The 13358-nt window shown below is 43.5% G+C and overlaps 1 protein-coding gene across 12 annotated transcripts in view; it reads right to left on the reverse strand.

Annotated features, from left to right (window-relative positions):
- Positions 1-13358, reverse strand: part of ZNF445 (zinc finger protein 445) — a 59740-nt gene that overhangs the window by 22127 nt on the left and 24255 nt on the right. For 4 of the 12 annotated variants that reach the window (XM_005222533.5, XM_059879811.1, XM_059879814.1 and 1 more), the window contains exon 1: positions 5566-5649. The exons of 7 other annotated variants lie outside the window; for them this stretch is intronic. The gene's annotated coding sequence lies outside the window, so the exon portion shown is untranslated. Of the gene's footprint in view, positions 1-5565; positions 5650-13358 lie in introns of those variants that run through there. One more of the 12 variants, NM_001205819.3, reaches the window with a different exon arrangement.

Genomic DNA, 13358 nt, shown 5'->3' on the forward strand with positions numbered 1-13358 from the left:
CCTAGGTGTCTCAAGATACCGTCTCAGTTCAATGGGCATTTTTCATTCCCTCTGTCCTCCAATGGAAGTCAGAGGCACTCAGCAGGCCTTAGCACCTGTTGTAAAGTGGCCCCATTACTCAGTGCACAAGTCACAGACGACGGTCATCTTCGCCGGAAAGGGTGGTACCCTCCACCTCTCACCAAGCTAAGAAAATTTAAAGAAATCATTACTTCAGCCAAAAGCCAAACACAGACTCAGCTAGTATTTCTAGGACTGTCAAAATAGATGACCAGTGACAGAAATGGGACAAAGAAAGCATGCCATCTATGTGGCTGGACCACACTGACTTCATCTTGTCAGCTCCATCTTAGACCTGCAGCAGCTCCCTTTCTGAGCTTTAACCCGACTCATAAGGAATGCACCCAAGCCAGATAACTTCCTGTCAGCTCTTATTCTTGCCTTCATCTGATATGAAAACTGGGAGAATGTATTGTGCTGTCCCAGATGGTTAATGGTCCATGAGGAATAATGTTCATGAGACCTCAGAGGGGAAGAGAAACCCAGTTTCCACTTGTGCAAATGTGCTTCTCATTTAGTAGTCAGATTCTATCTTTACCCTGGCCCCTTTAAATTCCCCCGTGCCTCTTCTGGCCACAATGAGTTCAGCTTCAAATGCCTCTTGATGGTTGTGCACCCACAGCTACTGCCTGATGTAAGTACCTATAGTAACATCATAATTACATTTCAAGGAGTTGCCAGCTTCATTTTTCAGTCTCAAAGTTCGTTCTCAGTTCAGAGGCTATTATTCAATATTCCCTCTGTCCAGCACCATCATCCAGATAAAAGAAATGGTGGTGCTGCTACAAGGACATGGACAGTCAAATGAAGAACTACTTTGGGATCACGCATGAAGAGGAAGCTGGCTAAAGCTCTAGCAGAGAGATGAAGCTTTGCAGTGAAAGGAGGGGGCAGGACAAAGAAAATAAATATACAGAAAAAACAAAAGCAGAGGCAAACTGAGAAGTGCTAAGGTACAGAACTGCAGGCCTACAAGAAGGGGCCTGAAGACACAACCAGAGGAGACTGAAGAGGAAAGGTGCTTCCGGAGGGTCAGGGGCAGGCACCAGGCTTGCAGAGCCCCAGCAGCACCAACAGGAATAGCAACAACCGCTCAGGAGGAAGCTGAGAGTCAGATAAAGAGGCAGAGACTTTCCCAGCCAAATGTGCAGAACAGACTGGAGAAGAGAATAACGGTCAGGTGAAGAGAAATCTAGCAGTGAGACTCAAGAGAATGAACTGGAGGCTAGACAGAAAGATTCTGAAGAAATGCACCCAGTGGGAAATATAAAGAATTGACCTGGTACGGGGAGGGAGGAGGGAGGAGGGTTCAGGATGGGGAACACGTATATACCTGTGGCAGATTCATGTTGATATATGGTAAAATTAATACAATATTGTAAAGTTAAAAAATAGAAAAATAATAAATTAATTTAAAAAAAAAAAAAAAGAATTGACCTATCTCTAAAAACTAGGGTGTACAGTCAAATTAGCACCAAACATAAGCCTCCAAGCTGACCTGTTATGAAGCAGCTGCTGTAGAAATGTCCAAAGAGGTCAGTGAAGTATTTGTAAAGAGACGATGAGAAGGAACAGCAGAAAAATGAGGACAACTGGCTGTGAATATGGCAAAAGAATACAGTCCTTTGAGCCCAGCCTCTGCAACCATGAACATGGATAAAAGCTAATGACTTCCTGGGCCTTTCAAAGTCTGAATGAAAGACCCACAGCACAGTAAGTAAAGATGGAGGCCAGTGAGCTGAAACTGCCCAATTAAATTCAGGTATCCTAATGCCTCAGGGTTCCTCCCAGGTCCCAACCAGCTTTTGAGGACAGAAGAAAAGCTTCATTCATTGACTTAAGATGTGAGCCCCCAAGCTGGGGAGGAACCTGAGATGGATCAGGCCTCTTCTCCCCTAGAGCTTCACCCCTTCACTCAGTTTCATTCCCAAGTGAAAATGGCCTGGAAAAGAACCCAGGAAACCCCAAGCAATCACATGAGCATTTTTCAGGGGCATTTTCTTCTGTCATTTTGTTTTAATACGAAGTCATTTTGATTTCCTCTTAAAATCCTCATTGCGTAGTCTCTTATTCTCATGGTTTTCCTGCCAGTGAGAGGGTACATAAGGTTTATTTTACACACTGATAATAAGCAAGCAAGTTTCTAAAACCATCAAAAACTAAAGAAAGACTGCTTCTGGTACACATTTAAAATGCTAAAACAAGGACTCCCCTGGTGATCCAGTGGTTAAGATCCCACACTTCCAATGTAAGGGGCAGATGTTTGATCCTTGATGAGGGAACCCCACATACAACACAGCGTGGTGTGGCCAGAAAAGACAAAAATAAAGGTTTTTTGTTTTTTTTTAATTTCAGCATTTCAGTGTTAAAATAATATTTACACCAATTTGCTAACTAAGAAATCAGCTCAACCTAGTGCCCAAAATTTGGTTTCTCAGTACCATTCTATAATAAATGAAACCAGGAATCCTTGCAGAAATGGTTGATTCCAGGGTTGGGGGAAATGAAAATACAAGATGTATCTTGGGCGCCTTAAAAAGTCAGAGAAAGACACAAAAAAAGGATGGGAACTTGTAAGGGGAAACAGGTGCTTTGATTTGAAAGAGCTCCCAATAGCCAAAGTTAGAATAATTTAAACCACAAAATAAATAACACACTTCAATAAACCCCCAAAATAAATACCCAACATCACACACTGACGTAAGTGATATAATTAAGTAAATAAACAAATGGGAGAGAAGGTACAACTCTTCCTCACAAAGAATGCCAGTTCATAGATTCAGAAGGAACGGAAATGAAAGGCACCTAGAAGACGGCACAATAATAACTGCCTCAGGCAAGATCCACCAAGAAACACTAATTAGGTGAAAGCTGAGAAGAAAGAATATTTCTATGCAGTCTCAAGGTGTCTATCTCTAAATAATGGCTAATTACAAAGGACAGACAGTAACTTTACAGGGCTGATACTTGGCAGAAATACTGGGTCAAGAGTAGTATCACTGAATGAACATGTGGACACAGGAGGGGAAGGGGAGGACAGGATGAACTGAGAGGGGAGCACTGACATATATATACTCCATGGGTAAAATAGCTGGTGGGATGCTACTGTAGAGCACAAGGGTGGGAGGGAGGCTCAAGAGGAAGGGGAAATATGTATACACGGACCTGATTCACTTTGCTGTACACCAGAAACTAGAACCACATTTAAAGCAATTATACTTCATTAATATTTTTTAAGAGTAGTATCACCAGTTCAAAGACATATTGACATCATCCTCAGTCGAAGGAGAACATCTGACAAAACCAAATGAGAGGATTACTCTAAAATTACAAATACAAAATATTTCAAAATTGTCAAGATTGTGAAAAACATGTAAAACTGAGGAGCTGTCACAGACTGAAGGGGAGCTAGAAGACATGACAATTAAATGGAATGAGAGATCCTAGACTGGATCCTGGAACAGAAAAAGAACGTCAGCAAGACAGTGAGGAGCTCTCGATAAACCAGAACTTTAATTACCAGTACTGGACCACTGCAAATGTCTCAGGTTCGGTGACTGCACTATGCTTATGCAAGGTTCTACCTTTAGGCAAACCAGGTAAAGATATAAAGGAACTCTATAGACTTCGGACACCCTCTGTGAGTCTACAATTACCCAAAATGAAAAGGTTTTTAAATTGAAGATGAGTTGTTTCTCTTTTTCTTAATTTTTTTCTATCTTAGATACTAAGGATTAACTTGTGTCAAGTGTTATCTAAAATTTGAACTCACTCTTTCATTGATTCAAACATTTACTAAGCACCTATTATATCCCAGACACTATGGTCTCTGTAGGCAATAAAGCAGACAAAATACACTGCTTTGAGCAGCTTATGAGAAGATAGACAATGAGACAGAAACAGTATCAGGTGCTATGCAGTAAAATAAAACAAGGCCTGAAGGAGGGTAAGAGATCTAAGATCAGGGAAAGAAAAGTGTAAGCTCAAAAATTCAATCTTGGGAAGCACAGGATGACTCACCAGAGGAACCTCCTTTCAGGTGTTAAAAATACTGAAGACTACAAAGTAACACTACATTTGACCACACTTTCAGTGTTTCTGCTCAGGAGCGTGACATCAGACTGCCCATGCATTAATAATTCGAGATACTAGGAGCCAGCGAAAACTTAACAGTGGCACAGTTTCTATTTTTCATGATTTTATCAGTTTCCCTTCCTCACAAGTATACACAGCAGTTTATCATTCCCATCTTTTTAGCTTTTCTCATCCAAAATTGTTAGTCCTTCCTCGATCTTAAGAACATGTAAAGTAGCCTCGTTCATCAGCTCCCAAAAACACACACAACTACACACACGGGTATAATAAATGGAAAGATTCCTGAAATCAAATTACAGCTCAAACTGCTCTCTGACACTTCTGTGCATAATAACCCACCTACTATTAATGAGTTTTCAGTTTTGAAATGCAAACAGCTTGAAACAGAATGGGGTTCTTTCCTAGCACTACTTTTACTTAGGAAGGTGAACATTCTCTGAGTTTTTAGGCCAAGGTAAGTGAGAAGACAGAAGAGTGGCTTTAGGTTACAGCTGTACCTTGTGTTTAAAAACTATTTTATATATTACTCTTTCATTTGGAACCCAGAAACAATCAACCTAATATATATCACTTGTTAAGCATTTACATCATCATGTAATGCGTACTATGGAAAATAAACTGCAAACAAAAATGTTTTAATTATACTTGCAAAATTATGTCTCAGTGGTATATAATGCTGGCTCCAATTTTAACCAATTTATGAACAAATGCATTCCACAAGTTGACGACATCATAGTTTTCAAAAACAGGATGAATGTACTTAATGCCACTGAATTACACTTTAAAATGACTTAAATGATCAATGATTACATATGGTAAATGTCATCTGTATTTTATCACAATAATGCTAAAAAAAAAAGCTTTTTAAAAGCAGCACTATACAAATATGGAAACATGTTGTACCCCTAAAACCAACATGATGTTCTCTGTGGATTACACCTCAAATTTTTAAATCAATTAAAAATAAAATATGTGGACTATATATTTTTTAAAAAGCAGGATTTTACTGCTGGAGAGTTATTTCAACCCCACTTTTTAAAAAATATATTTGTATATGTATAAGCGTCTGCATAATTATGCACACATTTTAAAAGGTCAAGAAGCCTCCAGACAAAAACATTAACGAATTGCGGGTACTTCTACTTTTCTTAACAATCACCCAAGTCATCTAATTACCTGTAATCAGTTCGCTTTGTTTGCATAATTGGGAGAAGTGATAAAACACCGAAACCACTGCTCCAAATTCGCGCCCCAGGCGACGAAGAGCAGGCAGATACCGCGGCGGGTCAGGCTCCCAGGCCAGATCCCCTCGGGTCGCAGCCTCCAGGCTGACCCTCACTCACTGCCCCCAACCCGGGAACCCCGCGCCCACACCGCAGCCCCCGACACCCGCGCAGTCACCCGACTCACCGACTCGCGCGGCCGCGAAACGCTCAGCCCCCTGACCGCACGCCCCGGCCCGCACCAGTCGCCCCCACGCCGACTTCTTCGCTGGCCCGTATCGCGCACGCGCGTCACCGCCCCAGGCCTCTCGGTCTCTCTAGGAAGCTGGGAGGGCCAGCGTCTCTGTTTCTCCCAGGCCCCAGTGCCTTGTTGGCAGGCCTCTGAGCGAAGCCCAAGGGGCTTGGCCCCACACACCCCCACCCAAGGCACTGGACGCCTGTCTTCTGTTCGTGCCACAGAGCTCCATCAGTTTGTCCTGTTTTCCTACCCCCACTCCCAATGTGTGTGCAGGGCTTCCCTCCAGGGCTCCCTCCCCCCAGGGAAGAATGGGATCAAAACCGGGGGTCCAATCAGGGACCAGCAAGATTTAGTTGACCAGGTTGCCCAGGAGGAGCTGTAAAGGACTCATTACTCTCTGGTGCCCCCTTCAAGGAGAGGAATCAAAACCTAAGGGAGTTCACAGCAGTCCCTTTCCTCATCACCACCACAACCAGGAGTAGTTGCTCATTCCCAGTCCACAGGCACACAAACCTCCTGACCACAGCTTCCAATGTTTCCTTCTGTTAACGAAATTAAGTAAATTTTAAACATCTCTGGGCTTTAATCAGCAATTCATAAGTCAAACTGCATTCCATTTAGCAGATAGAGAATAGCTCTGAAGAGTATGAAAAGAGGTTTTATCCTGAGAAGGCAGTAGAAATGAGGGACCGTAGGGACAGTTTTTTAATATATATTTATTACTTATTTATTATTATTTTTTTTTTTTTGGCCATCCTGCACTGACTGAAGGATCCTAGTTTCCCGAACAGGGATTGAACCTTGGCCCTCAGCAGTGAGAACCCAAAGTCCCAGCCACTGGACTGCCAGGGACTTCCTGGGACAATTTATTATAGTTAACCTACGATATGGGGGTAGATGCATTCATAAGTTATGATTTATGGATGTGTAACTAGTCTTGTGAGACTGGGAATACACCAGGGAAGGTTTTCATCATTGTCTGGGGACTAATAGAGCATAGAACCTGGACCTAAGGATTATTAAAGGAAAGGAAAGTGAAGTCGCTCAGTCGTGTCCAACTCTTTGCGACCCCATGGACTGTAGCCTACTGGGCACTTCCGGCCATGGGATTTTCAGGAATATCTATTGATAGTAACTACAAAGTTATCGATGACAGAGAAATGACTTACTACACAGTACAGTCCTGGGTAGGGTCAGCAAAAAAACAGGAGAAACTCTAAGGGCTAGATCAGATCAGTCGCTCGGTCGTGTCCGACTCTTTGCTACTCCATGAATCGCAGCACGCCAGGCCTCCCTGTCCATCACCAACTCCCGGAGTTCACCCAGACTCACGTCCATCGAGTCAGTGATGCCATCCAGCCATCTCATCCTCTGTCGTCCTCTTCTCCTCCTGCCCCCAATCCCTCCCAGCATCAGAGTCTTTTCCAATGAGTCAACTCTTCGCATGAGGTGGCCAAGATGACATCAGTTATGCTAACAGCCACACACAGGGTCTGGTACAGGTGAGATAGGACATCAATGGGTCTCTGGGTCAGACACTTGGTATTTGTCAAGTGGAGTAAAACTGATGCTTTGTTCTCACCCAGACACTCCAAGGACAAAACTAGTGGCAAAAGCTGAGCTCTGCTAAAGTACAGAAATAAGGTGCCCACTCCCCAGGTCAAGGAAGACTTCACTGTCTGCACATGCGCAGGAAGGCTTCTTGGGGGTCAAAGAGGGAGGGGGCCAAAAAGGAAGGGGCCCCAGCATATAATAAGTGTGGATCTGCACCCACAAGCCTCCACGGTGGTATTCTTCTTAGCAAAAATTTGCCCACGTATCTTGGGAAGGGTCCAAGGACCAGTCAAGTGTGAAAAAAGAAACAAAAGTAATTGGCCAAATGTAAGCAAAGATCCAGAAGGACTGTCCTATATCAGGCATTTAAATCACTTCTTTACTGCATCCCTGTTCCTCATTCAGGAAACCCACACTCCTCTCAGTGTGTGTGGTGACTTACTAGGCTCCTCGCCATTACAGCAGACGCCCGTACCCTTTTCTCTCCAGGAGTGTATTCCTGCATATTCCTGCCTTGCTTCAGTCTTAAATGGTTTCTCTGTGTGCTCTTCCATACATTGTGCTGTGTCTCTAATAATAAACTTTGTATCTGTTTTTACAGTTTTTGCTTCTTTGAGACATTGTTGATTCCAAATGGAAAGATCCAGGGCCACTTTGCTTCTAGACCCTAGCCCCTGGTGGTCTGGTGGCTAACCATTCCTAGCTTTCATCCAGGCTGAAACTGAAAGTGTTAGTCCATCAATTGTGTCTGATTCTTTGGGACCCCATGGTCAGTAGCCTGCCAGGCTCCTCTGTTCATGGAATTCTCCAGGCAAGAATACTGGAGTGGGTAGCCTTCCCCAGGAGGTCTTCCTGACCCAGGGATCGAACCCAGGTCTCCTGCATTGCAGGCAGATTTTTTACTATCTGAGCCATGAGGGAAGCTCAGATATCCAGGCTCAATTCCTCGGGCAGGGAACTAAGATCTCTCTTCTGAATCGCTCACTGCTGACTCTGGGAGAAGGCAATGGCACCCCACTCCAGTACTGTTGCCCGGAAAATCTCATGGATGGAGGAGCCTGGTAGGCTGCAGTCCATGGGGTCGCTAAGAGTCAGACACGACTGAGCGACTTCACTTTCACTTTCCACTTTGATGCATTGGAGAAGGAAATGGCAACCCACTCCAGTGTTCTTGCCTGGAGAATCCCATGGACGGAGAAGCCTGGTAGGCTGCAGTCCATGGGGTCGCAGAGTCGGACACGACTGAAGCGACTTAGCAGCAGCAGCAGCACTGCTGTCTCTCTGATATCACAGGGAATGGTTAGCCCCTGGGTGATTAGATTTCTGCTATTAACGTGAGGACTTGTGTGGTGGATATTGAGATAAGTTGGGAAGAGGTTAGTTGTATCTATCTGAATATTTATAGATTCCACACCTAAAAAAAAATACTTATTGATTTGGCTGTGTTGGGTCTTTGTTAAGAATAGTTTTTAAAAGATCCATTGCTATTTTGCGAACTCTTTCTGATCCATAAGTGGACCGTGTTGGAGATCGAAGACCTTGAGTATCCTTCTCAAGGTTATGCCATTCTGCCTCCATCTTGGGGCTTTGCCGGGTACTGCAACATAAGCACAAGCTGGTCAAGATCTGACAGTCTAGATGAGGACTCTAAATTCTTTGGGGTCCTTTGATTCTTTGGGGATCCTCCCTGGGTTTAGGAGATTCTTTAACTGTGGCCCATCCTCTTTGACCAAGAAATGGAAGATGCCCAAAGGAGATCGCCAGCAGTCTTGGGTAGTCTTATTTTCAAAGGTAACTTCGGGGACTTCCTTGGTGGTCCAGCGGCTAAGACTCTGAACTCCCAAAGCAGGGGGCCCAGGCTTGATCCCTGGTCAGGGAACTAGATCTCACATGACACAACTGAGAGTTCACATACCACAACTAAAAGATCCCACACGTCGAAATAAGACCCGGCACATCCAAATAAATACAGATAAACACTAAAAAAAAAAAAGGAACTTTGGCAACTCTCCAGCGCAAGGCATGTGCACTCCTGTCAGCCAGTGCAGTCCTTCAGGAAGGACGTACAGGCCTAGTTTAATCTTCTGTCTGGACAGAGTGAAAGAAAATAGTGCCTTTATATGGACTTGGGTTATGCAGCACTGGTTGCTCCCAGGGGGCCCACTAGCTACGCAAAAGCAGACAGTGTCCCATCCCTGGCTACTCGGCTTCGCTTTGGTAGTTTAGCAGGCCTGGGTGCCTATCAGCTGTCTCAAGATCCAAGGAACATTTAGATTTTCTTAGTTACATCTGGAACCTTGGCTGGCATCATGGGAATGAGATTCTACCACTCTGGGAAACTGATGCCCACAGGTTTAATTGGAGGTGCCAGTTTGCTGATGGTCGCTAAACTTGGAATTAGTGCACTGAGTAAACTCAACAGTAGTAGTCATGGCCCAGCTTGGATTCATGAATAGTCTTTAAACTTCTACTATTTTTACTGTGTTAAGTAAGTACAACATTTTTACATATTCTGACACTTTCAGTTCAGTTCAGTTCCGTCACTCAGTCCTGTCCAACTCTTTGCAACCCCATGAACTGCAGCACACCAGGCCTCCCTGTCCATCACCAACTCCCGGAGTTTACCCAAACTCATGTCCATTGAGTCGGTGATGCCAACCAACCATCTCATCGTCTGTCATCCCCTTCTCCTCCTGCCCCCAATCTTTCCCAGCATCAGGGTCTTTTCCAATGAGTCAGCTCTTCACATCAAGTGGCCAAAGTATTGGAGTTTCAGCTTCAACATCAGTCCTACCAATGAACACCCAGAACTGATCTCCTTTAGGATGGACTGATTGGATCTCCTTGCAGTCTAAGGGACTCTCAAGAGGCTTCTCCAACACCACAGTTCAAAAGCATCAATGCTTCGGCGCTCAGCTTTCTTTATAGTCCAACTCTCACAGTCATTCATGACTATTGGAAAAACCATAGCCGTGACTAGATGGACCTTTGCTGGCAAAGTAATGTCTCTGCTTTTTAATATGCTGTCCAGGTTGGTCATAACTTTCCTTCCAAGGAGTAAGCGTCTTTTAATTTCATGGCTGCAATCACCATGTGCAGTGACTTTGGAGCCCCAAACAATAAAGTCAGCCACTGTTTCCACTGTTTCCCCATCTATTTGCCATGAAGTGATAGGAGAAGGAAATGGCAACCCACTCCAGTACTCTTGCCTGGAAAATCCCATGGATGGAGGAGCATGGTAGGCTACAGTCCACGGGGTCACTAAGAGTCAGACACCACTGAGCAACTTCACTTTCACTTTTCATTTTCATGCATTGGAGAAGGAAATGGCAACCCACTCCAGTATTCTTGCCTGGAGAATCCCGGGGACAGAGAAGCCTGGTGGGCTGCCGTCTATGGGGTCGCACAGAGTCGGACATGACTGAAGTGACTTAGCAGCAGCACCAGCAGCAGATGGGACCAAATGGCATGATATCAGTTTTCTGAATGTTGAGCTTTAAGCCAACTTTTTCACTCTCCTCTTTCACTTTCATCAAGAGGTTCTTTAGTTCTTCTCGGTCTCTGCCATAAGGATGCTGTCATCTGCATATCTGAGGTTATTGATAGTTCTCCCAGCAATCTTGATTCCAGCTTGTGCTTCTTCCAGCCCAGCATTTCTCATGATGTATATAAGTTAAATAAGCAGGGTGAGAATATACAGCCTTGACAGACTCCTTTTCCTATTTGGAACCAGTCTGTTGTTCCATGTCCAGTTCTAACTGTTGCTTCCTGACCTGCATACAGGTTTCTCAAGAGGCTGGTAAGGTGGTCTGGTATTCCCATCTCTTTCAGAATTTTCCATAGTTTATTGTGATCCACACAGTCAAAGTCTTTGGCATAGTCAATAGAGCAGAAATAGATGTTTTTCTGGAACTCTCTTGCTCTTTCGATGATCCAGCAGATGTTGGCAATTTGATCTCTGGTTCCTCTACCTTTTAGAAAAAAACCAGCTTGAACATCTGGAAGTTCATGGTTCATGTATTGCTGAAGCCTGGCTTGGAGAATTTTGAGCATTACTTTACTAGCGTTTGCGCAATTGTGTGGTAGTTTGAGCATTCTTTGGCATTGCCTTTCTTTGGATTGGAATGAAAACTGACCTTTTCCAGTCCTGTGGCCACTGCTGAGTTTTCCAAATTTGCTGACATATCGAGTGCAACACTTTCACAGCATTATCTTTTAGGATTTGAAATAGCTCAACTGGAATTCCATCACCTCCACTAGCTTTGTTCATAGTGATGCTTTCTAAGGCCCACTTGACTTCACATTCCAGGATGTCTGGCTCTAGGTGAGTGATCACACCATTGTGATTATCTGGGTCGTGAAGATCTTTTTTGTACAGTTCTTCTGTGTATTTCTGACATTTTACTTAAAACAAAAGCAAAAAAAAAAAACAACCCAAGATTGAACTTAGCAAAAAGAAAGTCAGTCATTATCATTACAACCCTAAAGAGGTGGACAGAGTGTATCAGCTTCTTCCTATGGTACCCTCATATGGTTTGATTCTTGTGTGTTGGTGTTATGTGTTCTTTCTCTATCTATAGGTAAAATCTCCAGGGACAAAATGTTAAGTGTCACCACTGGGGACCCTGCAACCCTTTGCCCTACTCAGAGGAACAGTGTGAAAAAGATCTGTTAATGAGATTTAGGATATCTCTTCTTTTGCTTATTTTGGCACACAGACTTACTCTGAAATTCTGTTAAAGGAAATCAACAAAAGTAAAATTTACTATAAATAAAAAATGAAATAAAAAGTAATTGGTTAATAGTCTCTTCAGCGTGAAAAGGTGATTCCCACTCATCCACAGAGGATCAGTAGACTTCGAGTACTCAGGTAAAGGAAGATAGATGGGAGCGGTAGGAGTCACGTCAGTTTTGTAGTCTTTGGTTCTGAGTACCTCTCGTGCCTTTAACTTTTCATTAGCCTTTTGCAATGAATCTTTCTGTGAAGCTGTTTTAGAATCTTCAAACCTTTTGGAGGCTTCTGCATATCAACTAAAGTAATAAGTATCCCTTTTGGTTGATTTGATTTGGGAACCCTTGATTTCAGCTGTACTTTAAAAAAAAATAATTTTAATTGAAGTCTTACTCCCTTTTTTAATTTTTTCTTTTTTGGCCTCGCTATGTGGCATGTGAAATCTTAGTTCCCCAACCAGGGATCAAACCCACAGCCCTTACATTGGAAGTGCAGAGTTTTAACCACTGGATTGCCAGGGAAGTCCCTCAATTGTACTTCTTGAATGAATGACCTTGTCTAACTATGGAATGTTCTCCATAATGGCCATTGTAAATCGAGTTGTCTTTAGTAATATTTTGACATTTTTGTATGTATCTATAGCTTCTAGGACCACAGTTCTTAGACAAAAAATAAGCAGGTGTGTCAGAAGGTAGAGCACTTAGTTCTTTTGAACTTGAGGAGTCTATTTCTATCTAACAGGAATGTACCACCAGGTTGGAGATTTTGTAGTGTTTTATGTTTTACTGGGCTCCTCAATGCACAAAAATTTTCTGGAGATTGGAGGGTAACCTCATATTGATCCACTTCTTAACCAATCTAGATGGCAAGCTCAAACAGCTTTTAGGTGCTCAGTCTAAACCCATATTTTGCATCTTGGCCTTCCAAGATTCCCATTAACAATAAATCTATTTTTCTTTTAACTTATGTGTATGTATATCAGAAGAAACCAACAATAACTAAAGAAGAAACAGACCTGTGGATGCCAGTGGTAACCAAAGAAATGGTACTGTGGACTGACCAAGAGCTAAGAACTGGTGCTCTGTTAGAGCCTCCTGTTAGCCCAGGCTGCCCTGTTAACCCTGGACTGGAAAATCGATGAGTGCAGCAAGCTCAGATGCAAAGGGAGAACTCAGATTCAAGAGAAGCTTACCCATGAACTTCAGAAGCAGCAAGAGGGAATTCCCTGGTGGTCCAAGGATGGCAGAGCCTGGTGGGCTGCCGTCTATGGGGTCGCACAGAGTCGGACACGACTGAAGCAACTTAGCAGCAGCAGCAGCCAGTGACTGGAATTTTAACTTCCACTGCAGGGGGCACAGGTTCGATTCCTGGTCCAGGAAATCAGACTCTGCATTCCCAAAAAAGGTTTCAGTGGTGCCAGTGCCTGTGTTTTTCATTGTCCTTGAGGATGTTAGTA

Source organism: Bos taurus, chromosome 22, assembly GCF_002263795.3.
Source record: "Bos taurus isolate L1 Dominette 01449 registration number 42190680 breed Hereford chromosome 22, ARS-UCD2.0, whole genome shotgun sequence".
NCBI classification, from domain to species: Eukaryota; Metazoa; Chordata; class Mammalia; order Artiodactyla; family Bovidae; genus Bos; species Bos taurus.